Below are 18,817 nucleotides of genomic sequence, written 5' to 3'. Positions count from 1 at the left end.
TTGCTTGACAGCTAAACTCTTCAAAGCACTTCAAGCCTATCAACTATTCTTGACTTAGGTGAATGCACTTCCATGCTCTATATTACCTTGATAAATTGATGTATTTGTATGCATTTTTCATTGGGAGAAAATGTTTTAACTGTGTTTTATTTTCAGAGAAGAACTATTTGTACAAAGATGGGGACTGTGAAAAGAAAATTCTATAGTGAATTGTGAAAAGTGGACATATTTCTAAATTCATTTCCACTGCCTTTATCCAATCTTAAGAATTGCAGACATTTGTTATTCCTTCAGCAAGACATCCCCGCTGCACAATGATATGTTCATTTCGTAATTTGGTTGCTGGCCACCAAGTGCTCCTTAGGTTTTAAACACATTTTGAGATTTACTGGAAACTTGAAGAAGAAATTAGTTCCTGATTAAGACTATCCCGATTTTTATTTTCACTGTTAGTTTCACTTTGTTTCCATGTTGTTTTATGTCCTCGTTATACGATTGTACGTTGTGTGATATGTGAAAAATACGACTGTGGATGAACTTTGTGTTACATGTACGTTGTTTTCATTAGATAGACTGCTTGAGAATAGTGCGCTCCTGAGGGATTTTGAACATGCTACAGTTAAGAAGTGAAAATATGGACCATGGACACACCAGCTAGAGGTTTTATGGACTATAACCATCTATTGTTGGATTATGATTAAACGCAGCCGAAAGTCTTGAGCAAAAATAACTACATTGCAATAAGAAACATCTCATTTTTTTGTTGTTGTTCTTTCCCAAATTCCCCCAACTTCCTTTTTGTTCTATATCAAAGGAAGACACTAAGTTTCGGAAATCGTTTTTGAAATCAGGTATTTTACCATTCGTACCCTTCAATAGAAATGTTTTTTGATGAAGCACTTAGCAATATGACTGAATTGGCAGTGTGAGAAACTATCCTGCATGTCAGTACTGAATATTTGAGTTGGAAAAATATCCTTTTTATTAGACACATTGTAAAAAGCATGCATTCTTGAATACTGCTGTTACACTTCCATTTCTTTGTGTCATATGCTTGCTACTTGTAACTTTTGATATAAAGATATATAAAAATGTATAATAATTTCCTAACTTGAGTTAAGAAAAATGTTTTCTTCTATTAGAGTGATAAAAAAAAAACCACCTGACTTAACATAAGTGCTCACTTTATATCAACTCTTTCTACCTGTTAGGCTATATAGGATGTCTTTTAGTATTGAGGCTTACTTCTCTAAAATTTGATCTCGAAAATTTTATGGAATATGTTCTTCTTTTAGAATAGGAAAATCTTTTTAAACGCTTTAAAATCACAGATCCTTCTCTGCCCCCACATTACACCATTCTGAGTTGCTCTCATACTGAGACGCACAAATACTACCTGAAAGCTTACTAATCATGATGTGTTTAATATAAATAAAGTAAAACCGTATGATATATTTACTTGCTGTTGAATTATACACACACTCTATAAACTTTGATTTAGTGAATGGGTACTTTTTAATATTGAATGTGTATTCTTAGAAAATAAACTTTAAAAATCAGAATTACTATCAATCTGCTTACCAACATCGCCCAAACTGCTGAATTCTATAGGATTCTGTCCTTTGAATAGTAAAGCAATCTAGTCCATCACAGTTCAAACTTTGTGACCCAAGCAGGCTTTACAAACCCATAGATGACTTACTTGCATACATCCTTATTAGGAATTCAATTTCATATATGCTACAAAAACAATTAAATGGGAAAGAAAATAAAACGTCATGATAGAAACGTTAAAGAATTATCATAGCAATTCTGAATAATCGATATTGAAAAAAAGTCAATATACATAATCACTTCCAGGCATCTGATAAACTAATGAATAGAAAAAAATATCGGACATGATAAAGAAATGTTATTTCTATTGTTTTGCTACATATTTGATACATACTGCTTATGTCATAATGTAGCCTTTATTATTTAACTTGACTGATTTATTTAATCTCAGGCCAACTCTTATGCCCTTTAATTCAAATGTAATGCATCCACAGATTGCTAGCCATCCACGTTTATGTTACTTTTTCTTTTTTAGAAATCTTCATAGGCCCTTTACTATTTGAATGAATAATCTCAAAATTATAATATATATATATATATATATAATGTATAAATATATATATATACATATTTTTTTTATTTATCTCAAGACTTATTTCTAACAGAAAACAAAGGAAAATAAATTAAGTGACCCACTTGCCCTGTAGCTGTCCATAGGCAGCTCTTCCTAAATCTGCAGATGCTTCTGATCTGTTGGTTCACTGCTGAAAAGGTCTTTGCACCAGAAATCTGCTAAAGGAGGTTAGCAACAATGAAAAGTCCAACCACACTGAGTAAATTGATAAAGATGGATTTCTTATGTACATTTAAGGCACAGCAGCTCCAGGGGCAAAATACTTCTAATGAAGAATAGGTCTTTTCGGTGGTCATGCTAAAGATATTTAAAAATGGTTTTGACGAATCAGAAGAGAAGGTAGTGACGATGCTAAGGCTAGGACCTGGAGGCATCCTGTTGGCCCTCGGAATAACCCTGGATGCTGGAGCTTGAGATCGTGGGGGTCCACCATACCTGGGAGGCCCTTGGAGGAGGCTTCTTAAAAGCCACTACTGAAATGTATCAGTATATTAAACACTTCCATTTACTGGCTTATCAGACCCTGTCACCTGAACATCAACCTTCCAATTTCAATCGGGAGACACGTTGTAGGTAAGGAATGAGATGTTTCAAGACTCTCAAGATGTTTCAAGATGTTTCAAATCCAGTTATTTTAATAAATAATTATGTTTTGATGAAGTGAATTTAAAGATTACTTACACAAGTGCTTTATTAATTCCGTAAGATGTTTTCCAAAAGCATAATTGCACACTATATTAGTTAATTTGAAAAGAGCCATTTTCCTTTTATTTCTTATATTTTTGAATTAACTTTCAAACACCAGCAGACATATCCTGATTATATGCAACGCTTGTGAAACCCTGCATTCAGCCTCTTCCTTTTGTCCAAGTGCATTTCACCTGCCTAATTCGAGATGGGTGTGCTGATTGGGAAATACTGTTTGGAGGGGGGGAGCTGATTTTATATACATGCAATTTCTAGGTATCATATTGCCAGGCAGGCTTATGTAATGTTTGATTTTCTATCATTCACTTGCATTTGCTCGGACAGTTGAAATGTGGCTATAAACAGAACTGTAGATCAATGTCACTGAACTTTTAAAGGAGAACAGTCCACATTGTGGAAATGCCAGCTTTTCTGTTCTGCATTATTTTTTTCCACTAAAGATATTTTAATGGGTCTGACTCCATAAACTGCCATTCTTGGTGTTTAATAAAGTTAGGTCTTTGACAAAAGCTGAATGAATATTCACGTAAACTGTTGCATTAATTTTTCTCTATTTTTCCCTTAGGAATTTGGGTTTTTCTCAAATTTGATAGCTTTTTAAAAAATCCCATGAATCGATTTTCCTCGGCTTCAGAATATCATTATAAATGACAGAATCTGGTACTGGTTCCTGTTACCTTAATTAAAGTCATGGCGAATAATTTATTGATGTTTTGGTGGTGAAATAAATGATAGCGTTTTTATCTTATTATGACGTTTGTCTATTGCAATGATGAAATGAGTCCTGTCAGATTCCAGCTCTGGAGGGAGGTTAAATAAATAAAGTCTTTAAAATTCTCTAAATGTATGTGACTTGGAAAGCGAGTTTCAGTTTTTTCCCACTTTGCTGAAACAAGTTCGTTTTGATATCCTGTCTCCTTACGCATTCTTCTTCTCTTTGCTTGTTTCTCTCTGCCACGCTCACGGCACAGAGGGCCCAGTCGGCAAATTGTTAAGTAGGGAAAGAAGAATCAGGATTTGAATTTATTATAAATCTCTTATCCATTTAATTAGTATTTCACATGCCCCTCTTAAAGGTTGAAAAACAAGTAGCAAAATGGGGCACCTAGGTGGCTCAGTCCGTTAAGCGTCTGACTCTTTTTTTTTTTTTTTAATTTTTTTTTTTTCAACGTTTATTTATTTTTGGGACAGAGAGAGAGAGACAGAGCATGAACGGGGGACGGGCAGAGAGAGAGAGGGAGACACAGAATCGGAAACAGGCTCCAGGCTCCGAGCCATCAGCCCAGAGCCTGACGCGGGGCTCGAACTCCCGGACCGCGAGATCGTGACCTGGCTGAAGTCGGAGGCTTAACCGACTGTGCCACCCAGGCGCCCCAAGCGTCTGACTCTTGAGTGCGGCTCAGGTCGTGATTTCCAGGTTTTTGAGTTGGAGCCCCAGGTCGGGCCCTGTTCTGGCAGCTCCAAGCTTGTTTGGGATTCTCTCTCCCTCTCTCTGCCCCTCCCCACTCGTGCTGTCTCTGTCTCTCTCAAAATAAATAAATAAATAAAATTAGGAAAGAAAATAATAGCAAAATAAAATATACATTGTAAAAGTAGCCAGAGATGTGCTTTTATAATTTTATTCCATAAATCTTATCGCTTTTGTTAACGTAGATGTATCCTGATTTATTTTATTAATGAGTTGTTTAAATTGTACTACAAGTTTCTTTATTTTTTAAATTTTTTTTTTCAACGTTTATTTATTTTTGGGACAGAGAGAGACAGAGCATGAACGGGGGAGGGACAGAGAGAGAGGGAGACACAGAATCGGAAACAGGCTCCAGGCTCTGAGCCATCAGCCCAGAGCCCGACGAGGGGCTCGAACTCCCGGACCGAGAGATCGTGACCTGGCTGAAGTCGGACGCCTAACCGGCTGCGCCACCCAGGCACCCTACAAGTTTCTTTAACTGAATAATAACATTCAAGTAAATCTAAGTGTCCTAGAAATACCAAACGTAGGTGACCAATGTCAGACATTCACTATATCTCATCATTTTTTATTGTTGCCTCCAGTTCTGTACTTCTTTGTGCATTATTAAAGAAGTAAATGCCCTCTTAATATGTCTTTAATTCCTCAAAGGTAGGAAATTAAACTCTACCTGCTTCTCACTTAGGTCAGTTACCAGGGTCTAGGGTTGGTTTCTAGAAAATGTTTTATTCCCGCACCAGTATGATTGTACAGTTTACACGGCTTTACATTCATAGTAATTGTGCAGTCAATGTATTCTCATTTGTCCCCAACTCCTAACACATCTCCAAACTCTGAGGCATGCTATTTTTTATATTGGTCCATTCTTTGAAAAGTGATTTTTTTGCTCTGCTCCTAATAGTCACAGGTAGAGACACAAAATATAACAGTGAGCAGAAAGCACAATGTATAAATTATTTAAAAGGAAGTATTTCTTTTGTATCACACTATAAAATGTGTACTCTTTAATCACTTTCTCGTGAGTTAAGTTTAACATCAACATAGCCAGGGGCGCCTGGGTGGCTCAGTCGGTTAAGTGTCTAAGTCTTGATTTCGGCTCAGGTCATGATCTCACAGTTTGTGAGATGGAGCCCTGTGTTGGCCTCTGTGCTGTCAGAATCTGTTTGGAATTTCCTCTCTCTTCCTCTCTCTGCCCCTTCCCCACTCACACCTTTTCTCTCTCTCTCAAAGTAAATAAAAACCATTAAAAAAAAACATCAACATAGCCAGCCTCTTTTGAACTTGCACAGTCTATATACTGGGATTTTTCTTAAATGCTTTGGGAATGAAAAAAAAAAAAAGGCCGAAATCTATTGGGGAACATAATTACGGAGCTTCATAGAAGGAAGGGTATTTAGAAGAGCTAGATCAAAACAACAAAATGCAAAATTATTTGCCAAGTTTTCACCTTAAAAAGCTAATTAGTAACCTTCTTCATGATCTTGAATGGAAGATTACATATATTCAATTGTCAAGAGAACGTAATAAAGACGATGCTTTATGATAAAGAAGTTAGTAGCACATGAGATACACATATCTTCTCAAGGGGATCAAGAGAGGCTTAATGGATGGTTGTCTTTCTAAGTAGCTCTTCAAGGTTGGAGACCATCGAATAGTGGGGCAGGGAGAGATTTGTGCCTAGAGAAGTTCGAGCAGGGAGCAGTCTTGGGAGGCCCGGTATTCATTTGAGTTAGCTGGAGCGTAGGAGTAGACTAAAGGAGAAACAGTAAATATAGTTGGAAGAGTAGTTTGGCATTTGCATCATGATTTCTGAGCACGTGTAGTTTCATCTAAAGGAGTTCGTGTTTTTCCCAAGGAGAATGTTTTAATGTTTCATAGCGTGATACGGTTTATGAACTATACTTTAAGTCGAATGCTCCGACAGCAGTGTGCTTGTCCAGTTGAAGGAGACTGGAATAAGTAAAGGGAATCAAGAACAATACAAAAACAAAACACTAAAAAAGAATAAACTGTTGGTAGATATCCAGAAATATCGGTCTTGCTTTTCTATTTCCTGCCATACTTTTTTAAGTTTCAAGATTGTGATTGGCTAACTAACCAACACACTGAGTGCTATATGCTAAACACCCTTCCAAGTGTTTGACAATTAAGCATTCTGTCGGTCATCTTAGCAGTTCCAACACTAATAATAGCAATGCTCGTTGTTATTGCTGTTACTCCACTGTATATAGGAGGACATTGAACACAGTTTTAGTAACTTTTCCAAGACCTCACCAAAGGGAGTGATAAATCCGACTCCGACCCAGAGCTGATTAATGCTGGAATCAGCCAGCAATCCTCCCCCATGTGCCTATGGCCCTCGAAGAGTCAACATACGTTTTGCCAAAAGTAGTTAATTCGTATTCATAGTAACCCCATCGTGTTGGCTTTCCTTCACTGTAAACATTTATATTATAGCAACTTCTCTCCTCCCTGTAGCATTTAAGGATCAAATGGCAATGCATCGGAGGATATTTTGTATATCCTTACGTACGTTATCAAAAGTCGTGTGTAAACTTCATCTACAACCGATACAGAACAAATGCATCGTCTGTCAAGAGCAGTAATGGAGGTGATCTCCAGCCCTTCCTGTGTTCACAGTGAGATGATTGACTTCCAGAACCCACTGACTGTTATTCAAGGAAATGACATTTTCCCGGATGCTTATTCTATCGTATCATCTCATTGAACTCCAGAGCTACTAAATGACCCTCAAAGCCCTAGTCATCAAATATATGCAGGAATACCAACACTTGGAAGAAAATCCTGTTTTCAATGCCAGACAATTTTTGGATATGAATCTGCATGATATAAACAGTGGATAAGCAAGCATGCAGACAGCTATATTGAAAATTACAGTCTCCTAACCACAATTATGATGTAAAATGTGATATAATGCGCTAAAAGTCATGTATCCCTTTTCAACAGGGAAAATTCGAAATTCAAATTTTAGGTTCATTTCATCTTACTTATGTGCTCCTAAAAAAAGCTGTTCGAACCCTCTGAGCTCTGGGGCCTTTATCTGTGAAAGAGAGGTGCCATACCTCATGAAAACAGTTGCCGAGACACTTGGAATCAGTTGCGTCCATGAACGAACAATATGAAACCCGTTTTACTAACGTGAGGGCTGTCTGTCCATTTTTGCGTTACCAGTCTGTTCTCCAGAGTGGGAAAAATGTCTCCGATATGTGACACCTTTATAAATCCACGAACCAGCCACTGCTGATGACCCGGGAGTGCTCCGTGTTTGTGATTCCCAAGGGTTTAGTCTTCTCAGGAAAAGACCTCAGCTTTCAAGGCAGTAGTCAACTGACATCAGTGAATGAGGGATCACGAATGATGGGACCAAATGGAAGGAATGTCGCAGTTGGTTGGGCATAATGAGGACGATCATGGAAGAGACACCAACACAAATATGGTATAAATAATATGTTGGGGAACCTGGGGGGCTCAGTCCCTTAAGTGTCTGACTCTTGATTTCAGCTCAGGTCAGGGTCTCACAGTTTCAGGTTTCATGAGTTTGAGGCTCAAGTTGGGCTATGTGCTGACAGTGGAGAACCTACTTGGGATTCTCTCTCTCTCTCTCTCTCTCTCTCTCTCCCTCTCTCTCTGCCCCTCCACCACTCAGACACATGCTCTCTCTCTCTCTCTCCCTCCCTCTCTCTCTCTCTCTCTCTCTCTCAAAATAAATAAAAGCACGTAATTGAGAATTGCTAATTTTTAGAATATAAGTGTTTGAAGACAAGCCTCAGGACTGACCAATTTTGGTATCCTTCAAAATAACTGTTAAGTGCATAGTCAATGTGGGTCTGTTAAATGAGCAAATGAGTAGAAAAATTACACTTAAAAATAAATAAATTTTTTATTTGTCACAGATAAATGTCCTGACCTGACTCCTGGCTTGTATTTATTAGCCCTTCCTTCTAGAAGTTACAGAACTAAGCCAGTTTATAAAGTAAGTCTAAAGAGGGGCACCTGGGTGGCCCAGTCGATTAAGTGTCTGACTTCAGCTCAGGTCATAATCTCCCGGTTTATGAGTTCGAGCCTGGCGTTAGGCTCTGTGCGGACAGCTCAGAGCCCGGAGTCTGTTTCGGATTCTGTGTCTCCTGTCTCTGCCCCTCCCCAACTTGTGCTCGGTCTCTCTCTCAAGAATATTTTTTTTTTAAAGTTAAGAATACATAAAAACAAAAGTAAGCTTAAAGAAGTAACATTTAGTAACCATCGTTACAGGCACACTAGCTAAAAAAACAAACAAAAAAGCTAATTTGAGGTTCTGCTTTCTAAGCAAACACACACACAATACAAATTAAAAAAAATGGGAAGTTTTGAAGAACCCAAACATAGACTCACATTTAAGTAGAATTGCTTGAAGTACGCATCTATCCAGTATACTTAGGATCCGTGGATCATTCATGATTTTTAACTTCTCACATCTGCTCACTTTATGAATGAAAGTGTCTTTTAAAAATATCACTCTTTAAAACACAAGTTTTCCAGGTAGATCATCATTGTTAAGATGGATCTTAGGAACACACTTTCCTATAATACACCCGCCCCACTTTCTGAAAGGACAGTCTTTTTTGTGTTAAAAAAAAGAGTAAGTCATTACCTGGTAATCCCAACTATTTTGCAAAATGTTAATGCACTTGGGGCCAAACACTCTCCGTTCACTTTCGATAGCCAAGCTTTCCCCCCGTTTATACTGAGACTTTTACAAATTACGTAGGTATTTGCTCACCAGACCTTTACCCTTCAGTTGCTTGTAAATGGGCATCATTTGTTTAAGGACGGTGCCTGTTGGTGAGATCTGCTATCTCACCTCCAGTTTGACTGCTCTGAGTTACCAGGCCTGGGACGCTGCACACTGGTCGTTTCTTTGCCAGCTGGTCCCCGCTCAGGTCTCCTAACAGAAGGTAGAGGAGGAAGATGGAAAAGCAGCTCGAGACCTCAAGGACTTGAGTCTGAAGGCTGCTCGGGCTTCATACAGCTTACGAACTCGGTGCTACCTCCTAATTCCCTGTCTGTTTTCTCGACCTTTCAAGCTGTGCAACAGATTCCTTTTATCACACTCCCTCTTGATGTACCCGGTCTGTTTTCTGTTTTCCTGGCCGGAGGATTCTGATGGATTTTAACTGGCATGTTGGTCCTTGCTAAGAGCATTTGAAAATTCTGCCCCGAGATTCTTGTGCTTAGCTTTTGTGATCTTGTCTAGTTCCATTTCACACACTGGCTAAATTATTTCTGAAATACTAGTTTTATAGCATGAGCTCTTAGAATTTATATGACGATCATGCCTGTGTTTATAATGAACAAGTCTTCCTTTTCATGGGGTGGGTAGTCCTCAATTCCTGTTGAGATTTATAAGGGGGGGGGAAGACATTTGTAGTGACAGGACCTTGACATGAAAACATTATGGATCCTCTTTTGAATTTATATTCCAGACCTAGCCAGCTCCGGGCAACTTCTTAATTCGTTTATGCGCACCATAATCAATTCTGGTGTATCCTTACAGTTTACTTTCTTCTGCAGGAATAAAGTGGGTTTTTTGTTTGTTTGTTTGTTTGTTTGTTTTTGTTTGTTTGCTTTTTGTTTTTGTTTTGTTTTTGTTTTCCAAATGCTTGGGCAGTTTTGGCCTACTGACACCTTCAAGAGAGCCTAGAGACCCTGTTCTGGTGTATTAGAAGTTTCAGGGCATTTCCGAGGAGGGCTAATAATTGAAATTCTAACGAATCAGCCACAGAACTTGCAAAGTGAAAATTTTATAACTTCGGTCTTTCACAGGGAGCGCCTTTGAATCTAATCACCTGGCGGTAAGAATTCTAATCTGAGTCGACCACCCTCAGACTTTCATCTCAAGGGAACAGGGAGACAACTAAATGTGGCTGATAGGTGAACTGAGTAATTTTGACTCAGTCTGTGGTCTATTTAATTGCAATTTCCTGCAGTTCGTGAATATACAGGAGAAAAGATCCATTTTTCTGGCTTGATCATATGAAACCGTAGCTTGTTATGATAAACTAATTTCGTGCAGAAAATATTCTTGACGCCATTTAAATTTGGATTTTTACCAGAACACCCACATGTGTTTATCTCAGTGGAGTGACAACCAGCAAAACAGTAGCTGTGCATTAAAGTATTAAAAAAGTCACCATTGGCAAATATTCAGCTTACATGCAACACTGTCCTAAGTATCTTACAGGTATTTACACAGTTAAGTCTCATAACAACCTTACAAGCTAGATATTATTAGCTTTATTGTGCAGATGAGAAAATGAGGTCCAAAGAAGTTAAATATCATTGCCAAGATCATGTAACTAATACATTATGAGGCCCGGATGTAAACTTTGGAAGTCTGGATACAAAATCCGTGGTCTTTTTTTGTTTTTTAAATGATTTGTTGTTTATTTATTTTTACAGAGAGAGAAAACAAACAGGGGAGGGGCCGAGAGAGAGAGAGAGAGAGAGAGAGAGAGAGTATCCCAAGCAGGCTCTGAGTTGTCAGCTCAGAGCCCGATGTGGGGCTTGAACTCACAAACTCTTAATCGCATGACCTGAGCTGAAACCAAGAATCAGACGCCTGAGTGAACCATCCAGGCGTCCCTAGAATCCATAGTCTTGACTGTTCATCAAATCACTTCTCAGTGATTTCCCACTAATTAATTTTAATAAATGGGAAGAAAGATATTAATCACTGATTTCAATCCACTCTTTCTAACCTTGTGAGCACAGAAACAGGAGAGAGAAGGAATAGACGACAGAGATAACAGAATCAATTCTGCTTGAAAGCATTCTTTAGGAATTCCTGGGGAGATACTGGAGACCTGTCGTGGAGAATCTCTACGTACAAAACCGTTTTAGCGTGATGCACCTGGTCTGTCGAGGTTGCTTTTAGTAAATAAATTTAGAGTTTATGGATTTATAGCACGAGGCCTGCTAAAACTGTTAGAGTCAGCACGTGACTATCTCAGTAGTAAATGACAATGTCTCCTAACTAAAATATCTCACTTTGTACAAGCAATGGCTTACGTGCAACACTTCGAGAGCTCCTGTATGTAAATGGTATTGAGGTTCTCCCGCCGCAGCTAGAAAGGACCCGGTGAGTTGGGTTTGTATACCCAGCTTCCACATACATCGCCTTCAATGCAAAATTACCTCTATTCTTTGAATTATGGGTAAACTTTGATTCTGTGGGAGATATGTGATTCTTGTAAGTCTGACTTGAAAGTCTGGCTTATTTGCTTTAACTCGGACTTTCCTCCAGTTGAAGTCTTGTGGAATTCAGAGTTCATTGCTGAAGCTGTATGCTTGTTTGGCTTGACTTGGTGGTTGTCATAGTTCTGTTAATGTATTCAACAAACACACCAGGAGCAACAGCAGTTCATTCAATAAATATTTATTGTATCCATACTAGGTTCATGGAGCTGTTTGAGTCACCAAACAGAAAAGATATTCACTCTTTTATGTCATGTAATCTAGGCGAAGGAAACAAAATAAAGAACAAAGAAAAACAATAACAATAAAAATCCTGTGGCCTGTTGTGCATGTACCTTGGAAGAAAAATAAGGCATATTAGGGGTTAAGTGTTGAGATACAGGTTTGGCATTTCATGCAGAAGAGACATGACCAGGCTCTCTGAGAATGTGACATTTGGCCAAAATCTTAATGGAGTAAAACGGACGCGTCAGTATCTGAGGGAAGAGATTTTCGGGCAGAAGGAGTGTACTGGGTATGGTTGAGAAGATGCTGTGGTGGGAAAAGAGGGGGAGAGAGAAGGCAGGAGCCATCAAGGGTGGAGTGGCCAGGATTGAGATCAGTTAGGGGCGATGAAGATTTTGTTCTGACTGAAATGGGAAGCCACTGGAGGGTTTTGTCAGGGTCACAACATGGCTGCTTTCCCTGCTCTGCTCTGTCTGCTGGGTTGAGAAAAGCCTGTAAAGGAGCAAGGGGGAGGTCATTGAGAACAGGAAGACATTCAGTAGTGCAGGTGACGCATGAAACAGGTGTGGCATATCTGTCAGGGTGCAGAGTCAGAAAAACCAAAGCCACTATCCATATCCCGGGAATTAAAATGCATCTAGGAATTAAGGGCTTATATAAGCTTTGGAAAACCCAAGGAGCAAAGGTCAGAGAAGCTTCCCCAAAGGTCTTTAGCCTGATGATGCCTAGAAGATCCTGAAATTCTCAAGATTCTCTGGAAAACGCCACGAAATTATGTGAGTCTACAGATAGTTCTGAAGAACATGCCTGCACATATGTGGGTATCATACATGCCCATGAGTCTGGCTGTGCGTGCCTTTGGAGAATAATGGCCTCCTCATCTTTTCCGTCAGTAGAATCTCTCATGAGTGCTCATCAGTGACAAATCCTATCATTAATTTGTACTTTCTAAAATTCCTTGACCTGGAATTATTACCTGCTTATAGTATTGCTTTCAAAGTCGTTTTCTTTTTGTATGTCATTATTCCTCAATGCCTTGGTAGAGAGGAGAGGTAAATACTGTATGGTGACACTCTGTCCTCTGGACGTAGTTCACCCCAGTGAATTTCATTATGAAATAGTTAACTTGCTGATTTTTATATCCTTCTTTCCTACCCGTGTATCAGCTTTTTGAGGAAAGCAGAGATCCTTTTCATTTTTGTATCCCCGGAGGATAGCACCTTCCTGGAATATCCTGGATGCACAATCAATACTTTTTGTTTGAATGGAAAACTTTTCCATAATAAAAGGAATCATCATAGGACAAATTGAATGCTAACACACTGAGAGAAATCGATACGGACGAGTAGAGACGTGTGTAGTAAAGAGATATACACCATTCAAGAGAAATTATCCATACAAAATTACAATTCAAATTTGAGTGAATTTGTGAAGGAAGTATAGGAAATAAAGAAATTTGAAGAGCAGGAAAATATATAAGAAGCAAAATTTTTTTTTAAATAAAGTATACAGGGCATAGCTAGGCTTAAAAGAACTCTGGATTATTTTGAGTATACCATTTCATTTTTCCTGCTTTTATTATTATTATTATTAATTATTATTGTTATTATTTTCATCAGGGAATCTTTCACCTATTCATGACTGACTTGGGAAGAAAAGATTAGAGATTTATATTCTCAAGGCTTGCCAAGTACAATTGAATTGATATGCTTGTATTTTTTTCAGATGCCATTACTCTTTTGGTGCAATACTTTGTAAATAGACAGCTCAATCTTCTTGTCAAGTTCTGAAAGGACATATCTAAAGACTATCCAAGAAAACATTTTGGAGATTGTGCTTACTAAAAAAAAAAAAAAAAAAAAAAAAAGCAATCCCAGCAAAATCCCTTTAGAACCGGACTTGATCCTGTTGTTTCCCATGGAGCACTCTCAATTTACCTGATGGTCCCGGGCAGGTTAGAACACGGCAGAAGCTGGAGCTCAGTCACAGCAAAGGCAAGCGAAACCACACATCTGTTAGGAGAGTCTGGTTTTCAACAACAGACACTTAGTTTTCTCATGTTTTAGAGTAAACATTCATCATGAAAATGGCAAGTTGCTACGAGTAAGATAAGGTTAACTATAAAGAAGATTCTGGGACACACATTGTTTTGTTTAACTGTATCCTGACTGTCATTCTGAAGGAAGATGTTGTTACATTCTTCGTCTTACAGGTGAGTAACCTGAATCTTAAAGGAAGTCAACCGATTTACCCAGTTCGCAGAGCCAGTAGATGGAGGGACTCCCAGACCCTAACCTAGGCTTCCTACTGACATACTCATTTTCTCTCAAAGTACTGACTTTATATACTGAGCCCCAGAGATGTGCTAATGCTTGATATACATTTTCCAGTTCAACCCTCAGAATCACATTATAGGGGTGGGGGAAGGTTGGTGGGTAAACAGCCCCTCCTTTTTCTGAGGGGAATCGATGCTCGGTGATTTGGAAGGCAAAAGCAAAGCAAAACAAAACAAAATCAAAACAAAAAACCAATAATATGTATACAACCTCATCTCTAGGAAAGCTGTTTTTCCCCAGCATCAGAAGTTATTTATTTGGTTTCTCTTTGTAGGAATGATGTTGGGTTGTCTGTTCTTAAAGAAGCACCACCAATCTTCTCTACTAGGACTGGAAACTAGGTCTCCGAGTCTCCCTTCCTTCTCTGGCTCTGGGTTAGAGTTTGTCAGTGACAGACACTCACAAAGGATTTGAGGGGAAGACGGAGTGGAAGCCATTCTTCTCAGGAGGTCTTGGGGGACAGATGCAGCGGCTTCTTGGCCACACCCACGAACTCCCAGTTCTCCATCGTGGTGACCAGACATGGAAGCTTCTACGTGTCTGTGATCTCTGGCTTCTGTCCAGTCCCCGTGCTGCGGTCAACGGTCCTCAGGGACTGCTTCTCCAGTCCTTCAGCTACTGCCTTCCAGACTTTTACTAGCCATCTCCTCTCACATCTGTGGAATCCCCAACTCCCATCTTAAATTCCTCATTCTTAAAATGCTCTAGAAATTCTATTTCCCTGACTGAACCCAGGCTAACACAGGTGGAAAGTTGGTACTGGGGCCTAATCCCAAGTGCGTGATCATCAGTAAAGGTGCAGTGTTTCTCTTCTGAAAGAAACAAAGAATGGCCGCTCAGTGGAACACACTGGAAATTTTAGAAATAATGTATACTGCAGCAAGTTCACTTAATTCTACCCAGTCGACTGTGAAGGGGAGGGAATGATAGAAGGCCTCAGAGAAATAATTAACATGTGCAAATAAGCCTGTGGAAATGATAAGGTGAATGTTTACCTAATTCTTTTACCAGTCAAGTATAGTGCCCTTGGGAGGAGAGGAATGACATGTATTGGCTTTGATGTAAGTGGGTTGCACACACATGTGCAAAGGATTTTGACATCATAAGAGCAAAAATAGGAACCGTGTTCTCAATATCGAGAAATGAGACGAAGGATATAATGTGTTGATAATGATATTGGTATATTATATATTGACTATATTTTTAAAAGCCTGTACTCTAGAAAATGTACTTCCCTTTTTACCGTTAACATGGCTACCATTTGTTGTGTCTATACAAGGTTTGAGCCCATTGTTTGTAAGAAATGACGTATTTTTTTGTGTGATAGGTAATGTAGTACAAGCATATGAAAATAACATGTTCAGGTAAGCATATGATTTAACAGCCTGGATTGTTAAGTCGTGGATCATAAAGATAAGGTCTTAGTGCACACCAAAGAGCAGCATATTAAAACTATATACAATGGAAAAAAACCAGTTTCTTGCGTGCAGGGTATACAAAACTCAAACATAAAATGATGGTACTGTCACTGATGCTGTCATAAAGATTAATGCAAAGGAAACCTTTTGAAAACGAAATATGCTATTAAATGTTCATTATGAGATCCGGCCCCATCTATCAGTATCCACTAAATAAAGATTAACAGCCTTCTCTCTACTACAGATGTTACTTACTCTGTCTTGGTCTCAGATAAAAGAATCTTTATCCATAACACTGCTGCAAATTTCTCATTGAAAGGAATCAAGACAATACACAAATACATTATGTGACTCTTAACAATCTGATCGAAATAGTTACAGACAGTATTTTGTTTGACACAAGTGAATACTAATTTGTGAATTCAAAATATGACTTGTTTAGTATAATATCTTCAAAAGAGCAAGAAGAAAAACTAGGTCTGTAATATGGTAAATGTGTAGTGAGCCTTTCGCACAGTGTCGCAAAGAACGTATCTGGAGCCGACTGCCAATTAAGAATGTCACTTGCAGTGACAGCAAAGGCACCTGGTTTCAGTGTCTTTCACCTGAAATGTTCAGTCTCTTGCAATTATCATGAGTGGTGATGAATTGCACAAACGTCCAAGAGGAACCTTACCTGGCGGTGTTTGCCTTCACATATGTTCAATGTCATGCCAACTTTTAATGTAGAAACCTAACAAATAAAAAGAATTGTCTCAGAAAATAAAATTGTTACTGTGTTTTTATGAGACTTCTGTCATGGCTACTGGATTTTATAGCTTCTACAATATCCACTTTCCCTTGTTGCGTGACCTTCATTTTGGCTGAAACACCATCCATTACTGGTCTGCAGTCAATTCTCAGTACCTGTACCCCTATATTCCTGTTGGGGGTGCTCATCACCCGTGTTCCTCAACACAACCACCCCCCCCCACTGAGGTAAACATTACTCCAAGCATTACTCAACAAGTAGTGTAGGAAACAGTCATCCCTCTAGATGGAAAATTCCATGGAGAGCAAGAGCTATGTTTTGTTTAATTACCTCCCCATATACAGTATCCAATATAGCTCCAGGAATATAGTAGGCTATCAATATACATTTGGTGAATGAATATATATAAATGATGTGGATAAAATATTTTTAAATAATAATTGATGTTTCGTTTCTGTTCTTTCCCTCCCTTCCTTCCCGCCTTCCTTCCCTCCCTCTTTCCTTCCTTCCTTCCTTCCTTCCTTCCTTCCTTCCTTCCTTCCTTCCTTCCGTTTTCTTGCTTTCTTCTTCATATCAAGGGCCTTGTAGCTTCCAGCATCAGGACATTTTTCTTTTAAAATAGTCATCTTGGCAGGAGTGAGATGTGACCCATGAATTCAATGGCTCATACAAACAAACATTTCTTTCGTACAGTCCTTACACATCAGACGCGGCGGGTTGGGGCCTTCAGCTCCCCTCCCCATGTTTCTCATTCTGAAGCCCGTCTGGAGGAGATGCTTTTGTTGAGGATATGTGGTTCCTATTGGGAAGAAAAAAAACAAGAGAATTGGAAGAAATTCAAACGACATTTTTGATGCTTCTGCTTGGTCTTGATTCATGCCACATTTGCTCACCTTCCACTGGCCAAACCTGTAACGTGGCCAGACCCAGAATCAGTGGGGAGGGACATAAAATATCTTCCAAAGAAAAGGGAAGCAAATCTTTGGAAAAAACAATACAATCCACCTTACCGGTCTATAAAATTCCTCCTGTAAAGTAAGTATGTTTCAGAAAGTAACCCCCATTTTAACTGTGACTTCCAAGGACCAGGATTTGTTATTCAAAATGCTTAGTTAAAATCGCATAAATTAGAAAGTTCTTTGGCAACAAACACTGAATTCGAGGTGTACAATTTAACTATCTGTGACCTTTGTAAGTTTCACAGTCACCAGCCGTCTCTGAATCTTCGCGTCAGGGTAGGTAACAAACTGAACTAAAATATCTACCTTATAAAGTTTTCATGCACATTATATAATAACATGTAAAAAAAAAGTCCAAGGGCAGCTCCAGATTTAGAGCAGCACCTCACCCCTCTTCTCCTCCCTCTAAAATGTCCTTATGCTGGAAGAAACACTTAGTTTCACTGCTTTGCCCCGTACCTGTTGGCTTCCTGAAATCTGCTTTCTCTTGGCATCTTTCACAAGAACACACCTAAGCTACGTGGCATCAACTGGCTTAGATATTGACGGCTGGGGATGTGTTGTCCACCTCCAGGGCTCGGGGTTCAGCTGGTGTCTGTATCCAACCTCAGGCAATATATTATCCCAACATACAGTATTTGGTATAAATAAAGAAGGAGTTTTGTTTTTCCTTTTTAACTCTAGAGATCTGCTAGGTCACTGTCATTCCTTCCGTCTCTTGCTGTACCCTTCAGAAGAAAGGCATTGAGAGACTTATGTAAGAATATAGTTTCTGGCAGCAGGAAATTCAACTTTTCAATTTTATTCTTGAAGAAGAATCTCTCTTCTCTCCCGCCCACATGCTTTTAAAACATCTCAGAATAAAGTTACTGTTTGTGCTGTCTTCCAACTCGAATAATCTGACAGATTGCTTCTGAAAGAAATCTTAAGTTAAATCAAAATACGAAACTTTAATTAACAAATATAAGCAATGCTGTACATATGGATTTTGCCTAAAATCATGACAATTTCCTCTGTTTGTCAGGCCCTTGGTCAAAGTCAAGAGTGTTTGTTAGTTTGACTTTGGACTAGCAACAACAAACAATAAATATTTATGGAGCTATGTAAAGTGTTACAATGTACATGTATAATTACATATGTATATTTTATACATATATAACAGTTTAGCAATAAAGTTATTTAATGGTGCTCACGGGAAACTGTCTCATTTTTGTATTTCAGAGAATATTTGTCCACTCAATCGGTCACGCCTTCATACATTAAATCGGCTTTTATAAAGTACGAGCTCTTGGGGCGCCTGGGTGGCGCAGTCGGTTAAGCATCCAACTTCAGCCAGGTCACGATCTCGCGGTCCGGGAGTTCGGGCCCCGCGTCGGGCTCTGGGCTGATGGCTCAGAGCCTGGAGCCTGTTTCCGATTCTGTGTCTCCCTCTCTCTCTGCCCCTCCCCCATTCATGCTCTGTCTCTCTCTGTCCCAAAAATAAATAAACGTTGAAAAAAAATTAAAAAAAAAA

At 39.0% G+C, this 18,817-nt stretch overlaps 1 protein-coding gene across 7 annotated transcripts in view; it reads left to right on the top strand.

Annotated features, from left to right (window-relative positions):
• NETO1 (neuropilin and tolloid like 1) overlaps positions 1–18,492 on the top strand; it is a 131,186-nt gene extending 112,694 nt beyond the window's left edge. The window contains exons 11-12 of one of the 7 annotated variants that reach the window (XR_006587640.1): positions 13,566–14,052; positions 14,451–18,492. The gene's annotated coding sequence lies outside the window, so the exon portion shown is untranslated. Of the gene's footprint in view, positions 1–11; positions 3,740–6,842; positions 7,921–13,565; positions 14,053–14,450 lie in introns of those variants that run through there. The other 6 variants (XR_006587639.1, XM_045041205.1, XM_045041206.1 and 3 more) reach the window with 6 other exon arrangements.
• The last annotated feature ends 325 nt before the right edge of the window (positions 18,493–18,817 follow it).

This window comes from Felis catus, chromosome D3 (genome assembly GCF_018350175.1).
Source record: "Felis catus isolate Fca126 chromosome D3, F.catus_Fca126_mat1.0, whole genome shotgun sequence".
Taxonomy (NCBI): Eukaryota; Metazoa; Chordata; class Mammalia; order Carnivora; family Felidae; genus Felis; species Felis catus.
The sequence above is the reverse complement of the archived record's forward strand: the minus strand, read 5'-3'. Positions and strand labels throughout refer to the sequence as shown.